Genomic DNA, 22,212 nt, shown 5'->3' on the forward strand with positions numbered 1-22,212 from the left:
ACACTAACCCAAAAATGCTACAAATTAGTTTTAAGATGAGGATCTCACTAAACTCATCTAACATTTCTGCTTTGTGTAGCAAATAATCGTAAGTTGTTTCATTTTTTTTTAATGAAATCATTTTCATTAACTAGGGGTAAATAAATAACAAGCTGCGTCGTAACTCACTTTTAAATAGTAAACCCGATCCTGTTAAAACCGAACTTTTGAACTTAGAGGCCGAAAAAGTATCATATACGATCGTTGGACTCTAGTAAAAAAATTAACGGCTTTCGGGGCCAGAAAACAAGCAAATGAGGAAAAGACGCGTCGTTCTCTAAATGGTAGTTAAAGTGGTGAGTCATATGACCAAAAAAATTGATGATTCAAATTTATTCTCTATATATATATATATTTTTTTTGATAGTTAGAAGTGGTGAGTCATATAACTAAAATTGATGATTCAAATTCTACAGTAATACAAAATAATAATAATAATAATAATAATAATAATAAATAAATAACAAAACAAACAAACATTTCTCTCTTTTCTGTTCTCATATGTTATGTCCACCATTTTCCCTATATTAATTAGGAAACGAAGGTTACCTAATTTCAACTTTATTTGTACTACATGCTATTCAAGTTAAAATATTTTTTATAAACAATGAATTTATTGTGTGTTAGGTCATCGTACTTCTTAATTTTAGGAAGTCTTATTGTCACATTTTGGCCTGATTATGTTATCTTAATTGGGCCACACTGACTTTCAGAATTTGGTTTGGGCGTTACCTTGGGATACCACTGTTGGGTTTGAAGTCCTTGGCCATTGGGCTTTTGGTTAGAAGATTAATGGTGAGCCGGTTTTATTAAGTTAATTAAGGGTCTATTTAGTTTTCTTGTTCACCAAGATAGAAACCCTAATTCTATCTCTATATATAATCATGTCATGTAATTGTAACCTTTGGTTATGTGCTAATAAAGAGAAACCCTAGTTGCAGCTCGTGGACGTAGGCCCCCCACTGGGGCCGAACCATGTTAAAATTTTTGTGTCGTTTATTATTTTCTGTACCGCGTGTTATATCGTTTGTGCTCGTTTGTGTGTGTTGTTACGCTTCCTGATGCTAGACTGTCGCTATCTAGTAAAAAAACAATATAAATCAATGTCCTAATCACCTTAAACTAGTCAGGGTAAGTAGGGTGTCGAACCACGAGGAGTATGTGGTCAGTGTAAAGTGTAAACGATTCCTATCATTATGAAGTAATTCAATTAAAGTGCTGATCACACTAGCAAACAGTTTGTGTTTTATAATAAACGAACAATTAATCAAGTATTCAATCAATCAAACAAAGCAAATCACACCCGGGAATTCAAGTAAACAAACTAACATCAAACTCATGCACATAACAGATAAACTATCACTGTGTCAACTACAGACTGACTAACCGGTTAAACCCTAGGCATCCACGCTCGCTAACACATGGAACTGGTTATCAAACGGTCCCTGCCAGTGTGACTCAACTACGGGCAAACGTATGCTTTCTCACAATTAACAGGTCAAAAGAATCCTATAAGCAATTATCATAGCAACTGGCACACTAATCGTTCTGATCGAAATAAACATAAACTGACGTTGTGTACAATAATACTAGACATCAATACTCATAGATTAACATCAAAATAATTACAATCAATCGTTCCAGTACATGAGAAAATAACTGAAAGATTACAAACTATACATCCCGGGTATGACTCGAAGGATCTAGCCGCGTCTCGGCATCTCTCGGTCTTCGATTACGAGGTTATGGATCATATCTATGGCCTTGAGATTGTCACACCCCGACCAATGAAGGCGGAAATGTCGAGGCGCGACATGATTGCTCATTGCACAATGACACTATAAAGTTAGAATATTTAAACAACTCATTTAAATCCATATCATTATAAATAACACAACAATTGTTCATACAAAATGCCAAATAGATAGATAAACAAATAACTTGTTCTTTTATTTTCTAATATCCTAAAGCCAAGATAATAAGTTTCTTCAAGTAATCCAATCAAGCTAACATCAAACCTGTAACATTGCATAAAATAGAGTTTGTCAACACGAAGGTTGGTGAGCAATTTTCATAGTTTTGGACAATAAGTATATAGTATGAAATCCACAACTAGTATATGAAAACAATAAATAATAGCAACAATTTAGATAAATGAAACCGTCAATAAGAATACATTGACGACAATAATGAAATCGTCAATAAGAATACATTGACGACACCTTTCTATATGGGGATACCATATATACTCGGAATTAACGTATGATCATACTTTGATGAGGCTACCCGCATTAGCATTCAAGAGGCTACCCGCCTTAGCATTCAAGAATTTGCACATAATCATGTAAAGCATATAACACAAAATCGAGCATTTATTTAAGTAAACATATACAATACGTGTTGTGGTTTAAGACTCAAGTATAAATCATTTGAATTTGAATAAGTATGCAATGCCACCCCCAAAACGAAAGATGGAAAACGGGGGATGAAAAAGTACTCACATTAACAAGTAACTTGAAAGATAGTGTCGTGAATAATCGGAGAGATCGGTTTAACGAGCAAGACCTATATTAAACGGGTCTTGTGTTAGTAGGTAGTCTTGGAAGGGTTTAAAATAAAATACATGACAAATAAAGTAAATAAATAAATTTTAGGATATAAAATGTAAATATTTGAGAAATTAAAAAAAACGAGTTTCGTAAAATAAGTTTACTCGAAACCGGGTCTCGGTATTTTATTCATTAGTTTTTTTCTTTTTTTTACTCAACCTATGTTAAGTAATAATGTGGGTTAAAATGCGATATTGCAAAACCTTTGGTTATAAGAATACCAAAACGAGGTTTAAACGAGTGTTCGGGTTTGTAGGTTCGAGACTTGATAATTGACCAAGCTCACAGTTAACTTCCCAAAATAATAAATGTTATGAGATAACTCAATAAAATCAAAATAGACTTAACCAAGTATGTAGTTCTATTGTGAAGAACCTTAACGTTCGTTAAGCGAGTATACGACCTTATCGGTTCGAACTTGTTATAAGATCAAGTTGGTTACCGACATGCCAAGTATGTTTAGAAATTAACTAAAATTGATTTAAAATATAATCTTGAAGAAAAATATGAGTTTTGGTGGCTAAAAACACACTTGTGTGTCTTAAGCGAGTGAACTCGGTTTAGTTCGGTTTTTGGTTCGGTCCTTGACTCGGAATAAGACCGAGGATGGTTACCACATACCCAATTACCATGGAACTTGTAAAATAACTTATAAATAATAATACTCAAGTTTTACATTCAAAAAGTTAACAATAAAGCTTTTAAACAAAAGTTCGGTTTTTGGTTCGGTCCTTGACTCGGAATAAGACCGAGGATGGTTACCACATACCCAATTACCATGGAACTTGTAAAATAACTTTTAAATAATCATACTCAAGTTTTACATTCAAAAAGTTAACAATAATGCTTTTAAACAAAAGTTCGGTTTTTGGTTCGGTTCTCAACTCGGGATGAAACCGAGGCTAGTCACCACATACCCAATACCATGGAACTTGACAAATATGAAAAATAAACTAAAATATGTAGAATTTAAGCAAGTATAGCAACTTATATGGTTAGATTTGTTAAATATATAAACAAGGACTACAAAGTCCTCCATGTAACCTTGCCTTACTAGTCCGACATTTCAACCTGGCCGAGACCGGAGAAATGAAAGCCCGAAGGTAAACAAGGAGTGTATATTATATATATGTTGTAACATCAAGCTTTAAGTATTGAGAAGTTAGTTAAAATGAAAGATTAGCTTATGAAGAACAACCTTAGAATTCAAGAATTTGGGAGAGAAATGAAGAAATGAGCAAGCACAAATGAAGAAGATGGGTGTGTATATATAGGGTAAGTTGAATGGGTCTTTCATAAAGGGTGTTTCATGAAAATGGGTTGGTTATAGACCCAAGAAAGCACAAACTACAAATGGGTCCTTCAAGTCTCCATTTTGGTAGTTTTAGTCCCTGGAGTTCGTTTTGAGCGTTTTCGGGGAATTTTAAGAACCGAAAAGGGTGTTTTTTTATCCAACAACTATAAAACAAATACTTAACATACAATTCATCATTTTGATAATATCGAAAGGTTCGGGATACAAAACGGGTCGGGTTTACATTAAGAATACAAGTATAAAATAACCCGAAATTGACAAATGTCACAGAGATGATTGGAAGTGATGGTAGGCTACTCTCCTTCTCTAAAAGTGCTCTGGAAACTGAATTCTGGCCTCTAGGGTCGTCAAAACGAATATAACATAAAAACCCTAACTTTTCCGTATGTGCGGACCATCGCGTATCGCGATGGTCATATGACCATCCCATCGCGCTACGAGATGGTAGGTAACCTCATTGAGAAACCCAAAATTCATATATTATGGGTTCCGTAACTCATTTTCTAGCTCAGGATATGCTCGATTTACTTCCTGGTCGCTTTTTGTGAACTCATCTTGTTCTGTTTTAGCATTGGCTTTGGGTTTCTCATCCAAACTTCTCCCGAATCCTTCTAACACTTCCTAAGACTTCAATTTATGCTCCGGTATTCCCGAGATATCATTTCATGCTCGTACAAGTCTCCAATTTAGCATCTTTAACGATCAATGACCTGAAATACAAAAGCACGTATGAAGTACCAAAGTTCTAACAATATACTAAACAAAACTACATAATTAACACACTAATATATATACAAAATACCCGAACATCACATCCCCACACTTATCTTTTGCTTGCCCTCAAGCAAAACTCTAAAGTAAACATCAACCGCCATCATAGGTCAACCAATTATCACCATTAATACTAGCAAGGTTTAAGGTCATACCCAGTTTCTCAGTGTAACACCCCGGCTAAAGCGGAAACGCCCGAGTGTGACGTACAGATTTCTCAAACACACGTGGCACTATTAAGTGACCATAATAACATTAATTCATTAAATAGCCAAGTACACAAGTTCAATCAAGTAAACAATACCAGTTTAATTCAACGATAAACAATAATCAAAACAATTGTCTCGTTTATTAAATAACCTAGGTATTCTAAGCGTCTTCTAGTCCTTCATCCTCTAATCACAGTACCTGTAACATATGTATAAAATATGGTTAGCTATAAATATAGTTGGTGAGATTTCCACAGTTTAAATACTACGTAAAAACCATACAATTCCATGAAAACTTGTGAAAAGCACATAAGGGTTCTTTACACTCGATGAAATGGACCTGAGTGTAAAGAACAAACGTAGGTCCTTTCCAGTTGGGGCTACCAACGTACTTGGATAATGAGGTCCCTTTTCCACTCGATACAAATGGACCTGAGCGCAAATGGGGGCGTATGATCATACTTAATGAGGCAACCACTTGAATTCCACGTATATAACAATTAAACAAATAAGCACACAAGTCCATGATTGAATTGTAGTTTGTAAGTAATCGAAGTAATAATACTTGAATTTCAAAATGGATACATATGCCACCCCAAAACATTAAAACATTTAAAAAGGGGTTGTGAAAACTCACCTTAGTATATGAAGTGAAAAAGAAAATAAGAATAACTTGAAGGCGTCAAAGGAACCGAAGCGATCAATCCGTATGAACTATAAATAAGAATAAAGGCGACGTTTAACGACTACTCTATCGAGATTTTAAAGTTGATCATATGAATAGATTAGTAGTTAGTTATTGTTTTATTACAAACTTTACGGCTATTTGATTATTATATTAATATTTATGTTTTAACGGAAATCGGTTATTAATATGGTTTAAGTATTCTAACGGCGGGAAAATGAAGTTTAAACGTTCGATATACTTGAACTATTGTTTATAAGTCATAATTATAATTATTGCGTTAACGGAACGATTTTTAGTAAATTAAAGTTTACTTTACGATTAACAAACGATTTTTAGTTACGGTTTACGAAAACGAGAAAACTTGGTTTTAAGTGTGAAATGGTGAGTTATAATTTATATTTAATTTACATAATTTTTATTTAAGTTAAAAAGGTTTTTATAAATTTATTTTGATTTTTAATTGATTAAAATGATTTATTAATTATTAATAAACTGGAAAAATGTTTAATAAAAAAAATATGGGATTGACCCGGTTTTCGAACCCGAGTCTTGGTGGTATAAGTTCTGGGTATTATCCAACTGCTCTGGTGACAATATTCGTTTATGGTATGGTTTTTAATACTTAAATATACCATTAGCTTTGAAATGGATTTTAATAATAATAATAATAACAATAGGGCCCAACACAAAAAGAAAAGAAGCGCTTGACCCGGGTTTCGAACCCGGGTCTCATGTTTACAATGTTAACGATTTAACCAGTTGGACTAGGAAGCAATTCGATGAAGTTATGGAAACAGTTTACTTTAAACAGATGTTCAACTTCATCTTCTTCATCTTCAAGAACATAAACCCTAATTTATCAATTGGGGTTTCTGTTCCATGTTCGTTATAATTAGATTAGGGTTTTGTTTATTGGTGTAACGACATTAACAGGCATATATTAATTACCTTATAAGGTTTTGTTTTGACCGAAACCCAGTTGCCGGAAAAGTAATAAGAAAACTCTCAATTACAGATAAATCGGTGTATTAGAGGGGGATTGAGAGGAATGAGCGAGTTGTTCATGAGTTTAGGCGTCTATTTATACTAGGTGGAGGAGCGTCTTCACATTAATTCGTTGATTTGATTATCCGGATTTTCCGGCGACCATTACGGACACGATTACGGGTTGATTAACGTGATTAACGGGTTGGTTATGATGTATTAACGAGGAGAAACATTTTCTAATATTAAATTTTGGTTTAAAAAGAAGGTTTATGGTGGCCGGCGGCCACTCCGGCGTCGGATTCCGGCGGCCGGAGGGTCATCGGAAAAACGTGACGGGAGGGAGGGGAAGGGATAGGGTTGGGTTATTATAATATTATAATTTAAATAGAATTTACAGTTTTAGCCCCTAAACTTTCAAGAACCTTTAAATGATAATATAAATATCTTCTAAGTTAAATAAAGTTTTCAAGTTTTACACTTTTAACCCTAAACTTAATAATCGAATTAAATAGTGTTCGGTTTTAGATTATTTACGCGTTTATTCGTACGTTAAGGCTCGGGAATTTATAAACAATTGAATAACAACGAATAATAAACATTAAATGTCGAGGATCACTTTATTAAAATATTTAATACATCGAAACGACCCAACGGGTCGGGTTTACAAATACGAAAATGAATCGAAAATTGACGAATGTCACACCCAGACTGACACTTTCTAGAACCATCCAGACAAGTGTACTTTGTTTCCAGTTAGGGCATACATGTTCACACCCCTCACACTATCAACACTCCTCTCGGTTTAATATATGGACTAGCAAAAGATGTGCTAGTATATGTCTCTGCCCTCAAAATACCTAATATGAGTTACAACTTAATACGCTTGCAGGTTAGTCTTATCTCCACCCATTAACCACCGGTTACATAAAGACTCGGATTGAGGGTTTTGCTGAGGCTTAGGTTTGGGTGCGGATTAGGCTTATTTAGTGACTCAGGTGGATGAAACCCAGTTAAACAAACCAATACACAGACTCACGAATACAAACGAACTAATTACACAATCAACCACTATTTACATACTCAACTGCTAGTAACAACTGAAATACTAAACTGATAACTTCTTTTTGTCTTTTTGCTGATTTTTCGATTTTTTTTCTTTTTCTTTTTGTACCAATAACTGATAATTACAGCTCAGAACTTTACAGCTTTACAACTCGTCTGACTAAATACAACTCGATATATATATATATATATATATATATATATATATATATATATATATATATATATATATATATATATATATATATATATACGACTCGATAACGAACTGGATTTCATCACACGGGTTAAAATAAAATAAAGGCCAAGGCTGCAATGGTGTGTAATGTTCAGTTTAGCAAACGAAAAATGATAAGGTCCAAATGGGCTCCTAGGGGATAATATCAGGTAAGGAGTTTATTTAGTGAGGAAAATATGTACGGAACGGGTTTTCTAAAGTCCTAATCTTCATGCAGGTGGTGGTATTAAGATCTCGAAAAGCACGTGACAAACAAGTTCTAATTCTGTAAAACATACCGGTTTCCCTCAATAAATGACAAGACATGTTTTATATTTACTATATAATATGTGTATTAAGTATCTAATCTCACAATATGTCTGGAAATAAGGGCTGCCGATATGAAACATGTATACCCGTCCCCTTGACACGTTATCCCCGCCTAAACGATTCCATTTTCAACTTCTCATTTTTAAAAACATTTGTCGGAAAAACTATCGAGAAGCTGAAAAACCAACCATGACTAAAAACCTTTAACTTGACATTAATAGCAATAAGTGACAGTTAATAACTTAAGTTTCTGAATACTGTTCGAGGTATTATCGGGCTAAAATTTTTCAATTTTCCCCATCCCCACACTTGAGGTTGACATTGTCCTCAATATTAAAATTTTAAAACAATTAACGAACATTTGAGGGACGAGGTTGAAATTGAATGTTTAACAATTTAAAAATCGGGCTCTAATGTGATAGTTCTAACCCAAAAATCTACAATTACACTCTCAACATGTAAACTAAAATAACAAAATAGATTATGAAACTGAAATCACCTAATATGGCTGATAAGGCAATACTAAAAAAATGGCTCGCAAACCCTCGTGAAAACTCGTCTTCTCCAAAGACTAAAACTGAATCTGCAAAATCTCAAAACGTATAGAAGCAAGCTTCTTACCATGTGTAAGACATAGGTCTTTTAAGAGTTTTGCAAAACATGAAGTATTAGTTCATTTTATTAAAAATTATTACCGACCCGAATTAGTTAAGTTTCATAATAAATTTTGTTAAATGAGTTAAAATGCTAAAAGACCTAACTCACTTTCGTAGGAATCACGGTTGCATTTAGTATATGCAACAAGCCCTTTAAGCCCCCCGGTAGACCGGGTGGACGAGTGAGGTCTCGTGAGGGTTTATAGTGAACTACACCCACAAAATTCCAATACAACAAAATATACACGTAACATGAAAGCACTTTGAGTAGCTTAACTGAAACCTCGTTTTCTGACATAAGTTTACCGCACACATCAAAATCCCAACTTTTTCCTTGCGGTATCCCACACTTAGCTTTTTCTATGATGGTACGCTTGAAATACAATTAGTAATATAAAAAAAATGCAAACTAAAAATATACAAAATGTACAATTGCCACCCTTTTGAAAATTTTATGACATTCAAGGTGGGCGGCTGGCCCGTTTCCATGCAGTCTTCTCGTTACATATAAGCTCATCCTCAAGAGGTTGCTCCCAACCTTTTAACACACCAGAATCCGGCCCAAGCATTTCCAACCTCCATTCTAAATCACATTTAGGTGGTTTCTTTACCTCTTTCCTTTTCGTCTTCTTTCCCTTTCTTGTTGCTACTTCCTTATCATCTCTAACTCCATGCAATATCTCATTCCATCCTTTCACCTTCATGCTACCATTCAACTCATTCCTGTCATTCACAGCACCATCCTCTCTCGTTTGATCCTTGTTTACATATACACACTAGTCAACAAGAGGGTTAGTAGCATTTTCAAATAGTAACAACCACTTATCACGGTTCTCATATTTAATTCCCAAAACTCCCGTAGCACAATCAATTACCGCATGTGCTGTGGCCAGGAATGGCCTACCTAGTATGACTTCAGATTGTTTAATATTCCCTTTCGCATAATCAAGTACAAGGAAGTCAACTGGGTAGCTAAATTCATCCACCTGAACCATTACATTAGTAACCATGCCCCGAGGTAGTGTATGAGTTTGATCCGCCAACACCACAGTGGTGTTTACACTCTCTAACGGGTCGAACTCATACTGATCATATACACTGTCAGGTATGATACTAACGCATGCTCCAAGATCTAGAAGTGCCCGATCAGTTTTAAACTCCCCAATTTGAATTGATAACAATGGCACTCCTGGGTCTTGGAGTTTACTCGAGGTGGTATTATCCTCCACCTCCTCATTACCCGTGTTGGTCAATTTGCTATTTAAACATTTTTCACAAGTGCAATTTTCACAAAAAGACAATTCATCTGTTTTTAATTTCAATTCATTTTGGAAAACCATTTCATTTTGACCAACACAGTCGTTCTCATCACTAACATCATTCACCACCGCCTCAACAAACTGCGGTGGTGAATCAATTTCAACACAGGTAATTTCAAAATGAGGTACAAGACTTACCGCGTTGATGTGCACACTATTACCTTTCTTAGAGCTTGAACTGGCATGTTGCGGGTTCACTGTGGTATCGCTCGGTAGCTGACCCACGTTCTTCTGAAATCTCGCCACGTCTGCTGCGAGCTGACCAATCTGCTTTAACATTGCCTCTGAAGACTTATCCCTTAACTCAAACTGTCTCTGCGTTTCCTTCTGATTATCTGACACAAGCTTCAACAACGCATCGAGTTTTGAATGGACTGACTCGTCTGAATTTCCTGCACTACCCTTCTGCTGGTCCTGATTCTGATTACCCGAAAAACTGTTACCCCGGAAACCATCTCTATTATACCCCCTACTGTTACTCTGAGCGTTCGAACCCTGCTGATAACCGCCCTGGCGGTAGCTGTTTTGCTGTCGGTTCTGACTGGACCCCTGAAAGTTTGGATTCGACTGACTCGAAGCGTTCCCATATCTGAAATTCGGGTGATTCCTTAGGCCCAGGTGATAGGTGTTTGAATCAAACCCTTGGTCTTTGGACTCCCCGTACACGTAACTGACTTCTTCCTCATCGGAATCTTCATCCTCATCAAACCCGGGGCAATTTTCTGTCTTATGCCCTAATTCTCCAAATCTGAACAAACTGGGAATTTCACCTCGACTTTACCAACCTCTTTCTTTTTCTCTCGTCTATAACCCGCGAGTTCTCGTTCCAACTCTGCAATTCTGTCTGACTCGCTCGAGGCTGATTTAACCGATCGGCTGACCCCAACCTTTCGTCTTCGTTCAGCAGCTGCTTCTGACTTGGAATCCTCACACATAAACTCAAGGAAATCCCAATCATCCTCTTCGGGTTGGTTCAATAACATACCATTACATGACGATTTCAAATATTTTCAATCCTCGTAAGTCAACCCGTCAACGAAACACTTAATCAACTCCCACAACTCAATCTGATGATGCAAGCACTTCCTGATCATTTCCTTATAATGAGTAAATGCCTCATGAAATAACTCACCCGGTAACTGTGAAAAATATCGAATCTCCATTCGGGTTGGATATTTTTTATTTATATATATTTAAAATATATATTAACTCCCTCTTTGATTGCATGCTTTTCTAAGGCTAACTTCTTTTTTTTGTATATCATGTTAATAATAATAATAAATTTCTTACTATATGTAATAAACTTATATGCGTTAGTCGTGGACCGTCGGTAAAAAAACACACCTTTAGTTGAGACCGTCACCAGTAAAGTATAAAATTGAAACTGTTATTTGTTAATAAAATATAATTATAATTCTTTAAAACCAATTTTCAAAAGAGCATTGCAATGCCCTCTATAATCTCTATCAACCTCATTCACACAACAGTCATAAACACATTAAAAATAAAATCAAATGATAACTTTAAAAAAAATTACAATACTTGTTAAAACAACTACATAAAATTAGCCATGAAATCCAAATTTGATTTGGCATCATCAAACTAAATATAACTTTCAATCCTTAATATCCTTTATCTCCAAATCCAAATTCTCCTTCACCATTACCAACATCATCTTTAACCTCCCCAAAAAGAAAAAAAAAACACATACATTAATTTGTCCCACCCAATTAACCTCCTCAACCCTAATCCCCTCTTCCATCTTCATCTTTTTCATCCATTTTTCCTTGTTGGACACTCGGTGGGGGTCCCACATCCATCCATATATCCCCACATGCACCCCAACGAGCCTCCCATTTCTTCCCAACAACATGATCAACCTCCACCACAACCACCGGTGAATCCTCAGCCACCACCACCACCACCACCATGGCAGCAACCATCAACAATGGTATTGCCACCACCTCGACACTACAACCCTCCAACGATGTTTCCGATGGGAACACCACCACCACCGCAATTCCACCACATGCCGCAGTCGCCCGCACCGAATCATGTGTACCCTGATCATGAACGGGATTGGTCCACCGGGCTTTTCCAATGTACGTCCAACATGAAAAACTGTACGTCATCAAACATATATAAATGTAACATTTATAATAATAAAAAGTTCCAATTACAATTGGCGTAATTATTAATAAATAAACAAATAAATGCTTAGGTTTTGTGACGACACTTTGTCCGTGCGTGACGTTTGGGGAGATCGCTGAGATATTGACGGAAGGACATACGCGTAAGTTTATGTTCAACATGTTATGTTTTGTTAACACAATATTGATTGTCATCCACAATGCATTACATTTCATGAAAGAAATAATTGATTACGAGAACCTGTTACGAGGGAAAAACTCATGGGTCACACCAATACTTTGTTGGACATGTGATTTTTAACGGGTTAAGACAGAAAGCGTGGAAAGTTGGATTTGAATTAGAGGTGTAAAGGAGCTAGTCCGGGCCAGAGCTCAACAGGGATCGAGCTCGGTTCGTTTAACTTGTGGAGAGTTAAGGACGAACTGATATAGCTCATCAAAATGTAAACACACAATAATTAATAATTTAATATTGAATAACTCTCAAGTCTCAATATTATATAGAGGAAATATAACTCAAAAACCCCTATTACACAAAACTCGTGTTTCTCTAGATGAGCTCTAACTCCGTTGCATCTCACGTGTTCTAATGTTGAACCATGACTTGGTTTATATAGACTAATCTAATTTTGCTAGACGTTACCTATTATAATTACATAACAATTAGGAAGCATTTTGTAATTAGAAAACATAACCAACTATGACATACTTGTGACTTGGAATATTAAATTACGTCCAACAGAGAGCTCGAGCTTGGCTCTTTTCGAACTCTATTTCTAAAGTTCAAGCTTAGCTCGTGAGTACCTTTTCAAGCTCGAGCTCTGCTTGTTTATTATTTATTAGTTAATTTTTATATGTTATACATATATTTTTTAAATATAATTTTATTTATAACATTACACCTATTATTTATCATAATTTTATATATAATAATTATTACTAAATAAAGATATATTTAACATATTTGATAAAAAAAAAGTTAACAGGGGGTCGTTTAGGCTCAGGTGTCAAATCAAGCGTGATAAGTGAAACTTGAGCTCCGTCTTATTTATTAAACAAACGTATTTTTAGACTCGAGCTTGTTTACGCTTGGCTTGATTTGAGCTCTTTTGTGAGCTAATTTCGAGGAGCTCGCGAGCAGCTTGGCTCGTTTACACCCTTAATTAAACCTTACACTATTTCAAATTGAGATCTTTATTTTTGTGCATCAATTTTAAACCTTACACTGTTTCAAATTGAGATCTTTATTTTTGTGCATCAATTTTTAATACAATTTATGCACATTTACTTATGTTTGACTGGGAAAATGGATGCAGCGTGGTATGAACCGGCGACATTGTGTGCATGTTTAGGAGCCGCGAGCTTTATTTTTGTATTCTTGTTGTGGCTAACATTCCCCTACACGTGCCTATATCGGGTCAAAATGAGAAGAAAATTCAAGTTAAAAGGAACCTTGATTCAGGATTGTGCGATTAATGCGTTTTGTGGTTGGTGTGCCTTATGTCAAGAATATCGCGAGCTTGATCATCAAGGGTTTAACGTATCCATAGGTACTCTCACACCTTCGACCCATTAATATTTTTGTACTTGATTAACTTTCATTAGTTATTGTGTCAAATGAAATCTTACATTTCTTTTAGTACAAACTTAGGATGAAAAAAAAACCCCTTAATTTAAGCCAAAACTAGATGCTTATAAATGGGCCTTATTTAAGGATAATTGGTTTTGGGCCAGTTTTGACTTGTTGATCATATTTCTATTTTTCTTTTTTGTTATTTTTAATTATATTATTTTATATTGTGTAAATTAGGATGGCATGAAAACAAGAGGAGGGAAAGACAAGCAGTAGCAATATTTCGGTTGATACCACCAGAAGAACAAGAGATGACAAGATGAACAAGATTAGTAGTAATAGAAGTAGGGGAATTAATTTATTAATTAATTATATTAAAATTAGTACATTTTATTTATTTATACATTTTGAAACCAAAATATGAAATAATGAAAGGGTCCACATTGAGTTAAAAGTCTCTCTTTCTCATATTTTCTTCATTATCAAGAAGATCTTCAAACAATTTAAATAATAGTTTTGACTTATTTTGCTATCCTGCTACTTTGACTTTTCAAGATTTTTGCAGTAATGATTGACTTCTTATGATGACCAAAATTCAAGACCATCACTTTCGTTTGACTAAAATCACCACTATCTTTGTATTTTATGTAGTGTTTTTCCTAACAATTATGACATCGCATTAGTATGTTACCATGTTTGATGAATAACAAGTGAATGAAACTACTAACTTATATAGTTAATCAATACCATAAATAAACGTTAAGAGAATATCTAACGTCTCGCAAATTGTATGAATAGTTTGCCGTTCAAAAAAAAAAAAGAATATGAAGCTTGAAAACTAAAATAAAATGTATCTCTTATGAATAACATAAATGTGACAAGAATATGAGTTCCGGAACACATTTAATCAATCATACCAATCAATAGTATTTATTTATCCATTAGACTGGACGTACTGGAACTTTGAATGGCGCCAAACTTGATGATATAGCTCTAGACAATTAGTTAAACCCCATTACACCACCTCCAAATATGGCGCCTCGGCCCTCTAATATTTCCGCCATTGCTTTAACGGAGTTTAACATGGTGATGAGATTCATATTATGACCGTTGGGGGTGCTGAACAATACAACTTGTTTAAAAAAATAAATTTATCAATATATATATATACACACACACACGCACACACACACATACTACTTTCACATATTTTCTACCGTACTCTCATAATTCACTCTCTAATTCTCTAATATTTTAGAAATAAATGGATCAACTACGCAAAACTTTTAGTTAAGCACGGCCAAACATCAAGTATCCATTGTTTTTTTTCTCTTCTTTTTTTTCTTATTACAAGTATCGTCTTTTTATTCCTACATCATTGTAACTTTTATTTTATTAAAATGTTATAGTATTTTATTGCATGTGTTGTTTTATTATTTAAAGTGTTATGTTTATTGAATAATAAAATACGAAGTAATAAAAAAAAATGATGAGTAGTAAATGCAATTAGTTAAAACCATTAGATTTGATTTAGGAGGGGCTTTAGTGAATTTATTTTTGTTTACATGTTAAATACATAGCATTCTAACTAAACAACTAGTTAAAACCACTACACGTAATCTTAGAATTCATGAATCATGGCTATGTTTTTAGTTGAATGAGTGAAGGCTTACAATAATGCCACTCATTCTGAAATTTATTCTACACGAACACGTTTAAATACAACATTCTCATCTCATTCAGAGCACCCAAAACACTTTAGTAATATTTAAAGTAAGACAAATTTTATGACACAATAAAAAGTAATACGTCACCTTTCATAAGAATAAAATCTCTTAATAGTTCCTTGACATAAGAATGAAATCTCTCATTTTGGAAGACATAAAAATGTTTACTTACAGCCAAGGAGGCAACGAAAGAAAAAAGGAACTCACCAGGGCCATCTCCGAGAATATAAATACCTAGGACGAGTATAAAAAAAAGACCCGTGTGCCTAACAAGTAACGAAATATATAAGATATTTTTTTAAACGACATTAACGTACGTTATAACGATAAAATTAGCAAAATTATAGTAATAAACTCAAATACAATAATAGCTAACGTTTAACGGATAATTTGTGAAGCTCTTCAATTTCCCTCAAGTTTTGTGGAAACAAAAATCCAAATAATTTCACATAATTTTTGAATAGATCAAATCTTGTCTCAAGAGAAGTAATAGCTTGATCAATAATATATAAAAATAATTTACTCTAAAATTCTCTTGAGTAGTAAATGAAGCTTCTTGGCTTTGAACACTCATCACTTTGTTTTTCCTTTTAAATACACGTTTTTGTGCAAATATCGGGTCAATACCCATTTCAAAAGCGATCTTCTCAGCTTCATCAATCGCTTTTGAAAAACCATTTTCTCTAAAATCCTTGAAGAAGTCAATCAATCGGTTTATTAGTTATTATCATTTTTTTATTAGTTTGGGCTCAATACCACAAATGGATTATGGTAACACAACATTGGGCCCAATATGTAATAAGGGGATTAAAATTTATTCCTATTGTATAAAGAAATTTAATATATATATATATATATATATATATATATATATATATATATATATATATATACAGTGGCGAAGCTTGAACGTGAGGGCCGGGGGGCCAGACTCAAAATGTAAAAAATCATAAAACAGGAGGGAGAGACCAGTGACGGAACCAGAACTTTTCAGTTGGAGGGTCGTAATAGAAAATCCGCCACGTCACTAATTCAATTTATTCTCTTACTCTTTTATCGTTGCTTTTATTATCATTTAACAGATTTGATGAAGCTAATTGATTTAGTTCTTTTACCCAAAAAAAAGTCATCTCCTGATTATAAGAAAATTTTATTACGTTGTGTATGTATGACAAAATTATACAAAGCGAGAAAACAATAAATAAAAATATAAACACAAAGGGTATTAATTTTTATTGACATATACATATACATATATAGACTAAAAAGACTAAGAATGAGTGGCCATTATTTCCTTTTAGCCTAGAGTCTATATCTTTAGTATAAATTATTGTGTTAAATATATTATTTTATCTTTTCATCTTCTACCTTTGGTCCTCAAGTAAAATTACAGACATGAGACACGCCAGAAAACTCCATTGATGCTACTGTATATAATATATATATATATATAAATAAATTTTTGTGCCCCCAGAAAGTAAGTGCCCCGGCCGGTTGTCCGGGTTGCACCACCCAAGAGCTGGCGCTGGACCTCACAATAGCAACTGTTCCTAATAACCTTTTATTTTAAACTATTGTGTTCCCAACACGAGTTGCACGGGAACCCGTATATATTAAACACGGATATACAAATACATCATAACGACTATAACTTTGACACAAAAAAAATTAGTTTATCTAAATATCAAAAGAACTTGGTCGTGTCAGTTCGGCTCATTACGATATCGATGTAGAACTGACACTTGGTATATAGCTTACGATATAAAAAAAACACTCAGTTATAGTATTATGAACACAACTCCGTTCTCAATCAAACTTATATACTTTATTGCCACTACACTTCAGTTTTAACAGCGTGACATAGATTAAAAGAAACATGCATGTCATAACGGGATACTAAAAATTTTAAAAACTTACTATGTTAACCATTAAAAATGAATCAATAACTAAAATCTATAAAAAATAACAAAAATGAAAAAAAAAATGTCTACAATTTAAAATCTTGAAAACTTTGAGTAAATTGTAAATTAAACAAAGTTTAATAAAAGAAAATGTTATGTATTAAAGATAAAATAGTTTAAAACTTTGGAAGGTTAACTTAAAACACTTTAAAACTAAAAGGTCTGAAATTGTCAAAGTCTTTATTGTAGCAAGTATGTTCGCTTTAATATATAGTATAATGTCGTGATCATATATTTTTTTAAAATTTTTTTGTAAGAAATGTGAAATGGTAAGATTCTTCTACATTACCAAACAATTCAAAAATAAATCATACTCGATTGTATTCGAATTATCTTTTAAGATACATATCATTTAAGTAATGAATTCATAGCGAAAATGATATTATTAAACAGTCTTAGTTTTCAAAACATTTGGAATTGTGAATGAAAGAAATGCTAGATTTATACTATTAAAGTAAAACAATTCTTTTAGATATCATTCAACTAAAGTAGTCAACTAAGATGCCAATTAATACTATTATTATTTATAGAATTACTACCAAAATTACAAATGTAACTTTAAATGTTGTATTAAAGGAGGACTTTAAATATTTATGAATTAAAAAATTTAATTTATAATTGTTTATATCTTTATGATTTTCACTACTAGAAAATTAGGTAATTGCTACCAAATTTGTTATAGAAAAAAACGGTAGCAAATTTAGCAACCAATTTAGCATATTTGCTACCAAAATTTAATTTTTGCAACCAATGACTAAGCGGTCGGAGTTTTTGCGACCGTGATGGCTAGGCGGTCGGAGTTTTTGCAACCGGTGGCTAGGCGGTCGGAGTTTTTGCAACCGATGACTAGACGGTCGGAGTTTTTGCAACCGGTGACTAGCGGTCGGAGTTTTTTTGCAACCGATGGCTAGACGCTCGGAGTTTTTACAACCGGTGGCTAGGCGGTCGAAGTTTTTTGCAACCGATGACTAGGCGGTCGGTGTTTTTGCAATCAGCGGTCGGTGTTTTTGCAACTAATACTATGGGGTCGAAGTTTTTAACCTTTTGACACCGTACGTAGTTTTTAACATGTTATTTTATTATTACATAAATTAGTATACATACATTTAATAGAACCAAGCAAACAGATTCAACAGTTGACTGAATTCAGCATACCACAACATACTCAAAGCATACCACAGTTCTTAACAAGGTGAGTATCACATATGTTAATAGAACCAAGCAACCAATACTATGTGGTTTTTGACTTGAGATTAACACTTTACAGCATACCATAGCATACTCAGAGCATGTGATTTCAGATTCAACAGTTATTAACAAGGTGAGTATAGTATTTTTTTGAATTTGTGTATGAACACCTTCGTCTACAACAGTTTATTTGTTTATGAGATGTCAATTGATTGCATGCTTAATTTAATTATGAGATTCTTAGCTAGGTTTATATGTGATTTTATGGCTTAAATGATAGAAATTACTTTATTTTTTCACCTATTTCAATCGTGCACACCAGGTGTTTGATGAAATGTCCAAGTGATATTTTTATCGGAAGGTGTTTTGAAAGAAACCCGAATTAAAAATAATGTTTTTAGGTTCATTTAGGCAGAATCAGAAAATACCCTTAAGTTTGTTTTCATAATTTGTAGTCGGTTATGAATAAATTACCACTCAAGATTTTTCATGATAATCACTCACTCAAACTTTTACTTTATTTGGAGACTTTTAGTAATTCTTGTTTTGAGACATACTAATTTTTGTGGTGTATTGAAGTTTTGAAGGTGGATAGTTTCCAAACACTTTGATTTGGAAGGGCTTGGTACACCGATCGAAAGTGGATGTATGAAAGGATTGATAGTGACGGATTTCTTAATTCTGAATATTGTGACAATGTGGATTTGTTTTTGGACTTTGCATTTTCTAATGATGTTGTTGATACGAGGGTGAATATGCGTGGTGAGACCATATGTGAAATAAAATGTCCGTGTTATAAATGCCAAAATATAAACTTTAGAGATAGAGCCACTGTTCAGTCAAACTCGCGTATCTTAATATCGAATGGATGTACATATCCCTAAAAATGTCTTTTTTTTTCACATTGTAACCCAAAAAAGTTTATACGCAAACTTAGATGTTGTGTAAGACATGCCTAGTGTACCACGAAGAAAATGGCTACTTTCTAGTATTTATTTTCTGTTATAATCTTATTGTTGCTATTTATTCTTTATCCCAAAAAGTTCACAGTTTATACGCAAAGTTGATGTTGTGTAACACGTATATAACAATCCGATATATAATTTTTCAAATTATTTTTTTATTAAATATAATAAGATATATCACATGTGTCTGGAAAATAAAAATATAAAATTGTTGTTACATCGAGTATTCACAGATGTTAAAAACTTTTCATTTTAAGTTTCCTTTCTCCTTTGCCAATAGTGGTGGAGTGGTAAGTAACAGATTTGGTATATCATGTGACCCAGGTTCAATTCCTCCCACATTATTTAGTTTTAGAGGCACTATGGTGATGATGAGAGACTAGGCGACTAGGTGGATTTCACTTGTTGGATCTTTGAGCTGAACGGGTTTTTCTCACAGCACTTTCGTGCCTTCGGGCGAGTGTTTACGGGCGTTGGCCTTAGGTGAGGGTTTTTCCTTATCGAAAGACGAGTGTATCCCAATGCGATGAATTTAGCTAGTAACCATTTGACGGATTCGCTGTCCGTTCAAAAAAAGAAATATATACTACTATATACAATATATACGCCTATAATTCATCTAACTAGTTTCTAATTTGAATTTTCTTTTGTTCGTTAATTTTTATTTTTAAAAAGCTGAATATGCGGTTCTATTTAATTTTTTTTTTCTCAATATTTGTTGAAAAAAGGAGTTCTATTCAAATGGGGTATTTTTTGTTATCATAAGGTACATCAAGGGCAGACAACGTATTGGTACCGTGATGAACGAAATTGATACCAACTGAACAACATCTGTACATTTATGATTATTATTAAAACCAATTGGTACCTTATTTTTTAGGCTACATCAAACAACTTTTATGTTACAAAACCTTTGTTAATAAGCATTTTCTTTTGTATCGTAGCGAACTGAGTCGTGTTCTTTCATAATGCATTTATTTGTGTTGTATTGATATTATCAAGACCAGTGTTAATATTCGCTTTATTGGTTTTCGATCAACATCCATATTTTATTTCTTATCAAATATCACGATTTGTAAAATTCTAAATATACTTACTTATATTTATCTACGTTTCTATATAAATTTTATTTAAAGCAGTATCGCCGCAACATGCGTGCTAACATAAACCACTCATTAACTAATTGTTAATAGTTTGGATTTTATCCGACTATGTTGATTTTTTTCGGACTTCTATATGTTTTTACGTCGAATTAGAAGGTAAATGGACAACAAATTATATCACTAGCTATCTTTTGGATTGCAAAGCCATGTTTTTTAGAAACTATATTGATTGTTTTTGGAGTCATAGCAGTGTTACATATAACCTCAGGACTACTAAGAATATATGTATATTTTTTGTTGTTTTTATAATGCTCTATTATTCTCAAGAATTTTAGAAGGGGAATTCTAGGGACACCCCTATTTTTTGCTAAAACACACATCAGTATGTCCTGTATGAGGCTATACGAGGTGTATTGGGTCCACGTATACCTCCGTATATAGGGGACCCAATACGTCCCGTATAGCCCTATACAGGGCGTATAGGGGGGGGGGGGGGGGTCTGGGTGTCCATAGTGGGACCCTTTTACAAATATTTTGGCAGCATTTCCGATAACTACAGTTATCTGAATATCTGAAAAAAATAAGGGAAAATCCCAATAATAGGTATTTTCAAAAACAAGTTTTAAATTTTAGGTACATTTGCAAAGAGTATTTTAACTAGTCGTGACGACTGGATTTTTGGTGTCAACTGGTCGGTACAAACTATTTAAGGCTAAGAAATTTCAAGAACGGGACGACTATTTTAGACAAAAAATAATCTGGACAAGTTTTTATGAATTTTTTATACTTTTCTTAATATTATATCATTATTATATCTAATTAGGATAAATAGTTTGAATTTTAGAAATCCCATCATAGTTTCTCATCGTATTGGATCACTAAAATGTAATATTAACTATTTATAAATGGCTAACATTTTTATTCACAGATTTATTATTTGATACATTTTTTTAGTCAAGACAAATGATACGTAAAATATTATTAAATGAAGAATAAAACCGACTCTAACAAAACCACCTAAATTAACATTGAGATTAAAATGTTTTTATTTTATATTAGTTATTTTATTTATAATTAATTTTATCATGATACAAACCAGTTCTTAATGAAAAGAAACATTACTTCATTTTTCAGAAGTAGCATAGAAAGAATGATAATACACAAGTTGTGTTACCATTGAAGTCATAAATAAATTAGTAATTTTTAAAAGAAAGATAGAGAAAAAAACCTTCATAGTGAACTATATAGTATAAAGTTTCATATTCTAAAGCAAAAAAAGTAAAACAAGTAATTCAAGGAACAAAATAAGAACAATGGCCGATAGCTAACTATTGAAGATCGCT

The 22,212-nt window shown here is 33.5% G+C and overlaps 1 long non-coding RNA gene across 1 annotated transcript; it reads left to right on the plus strand.

The window, feature by feature from the left end:
* Positions 1–12,423: 12,423 nt before the first annotated feature.
* LOC143590457 (uncharacterized) lies at positions 12,424–14,276 on the plus strand. The gene is made up of 3 exons (XR_013145474.1): positions 12,424–12,495; positions 13,669–13,902; positions 14,163–14,276. It is a non-coding gene; the product is annotated as an uncharacterized LOC143590457 (long non-coding RNA).
* Positions 14,277–22,212: the final 7,936 nt, after the last annotated feature.

Source organism: Bidens hawaiensis, unplaced genomic scaffold (genome assembly GCF_021521415.1).
Source record: "Bidens hawaiensis isolate Kalapana, Puna unplaced genomic scaffold, B.hawaiensis_p1.1 tig00038600_1, whole genome shotgun sequence".
Lineage (NCBI taxonomy): Eukaryota > Viridiplantae > Streptophyta > Magnoliopsida > Asterales > Asteraceae > Bidens > Bidens hawaiensis.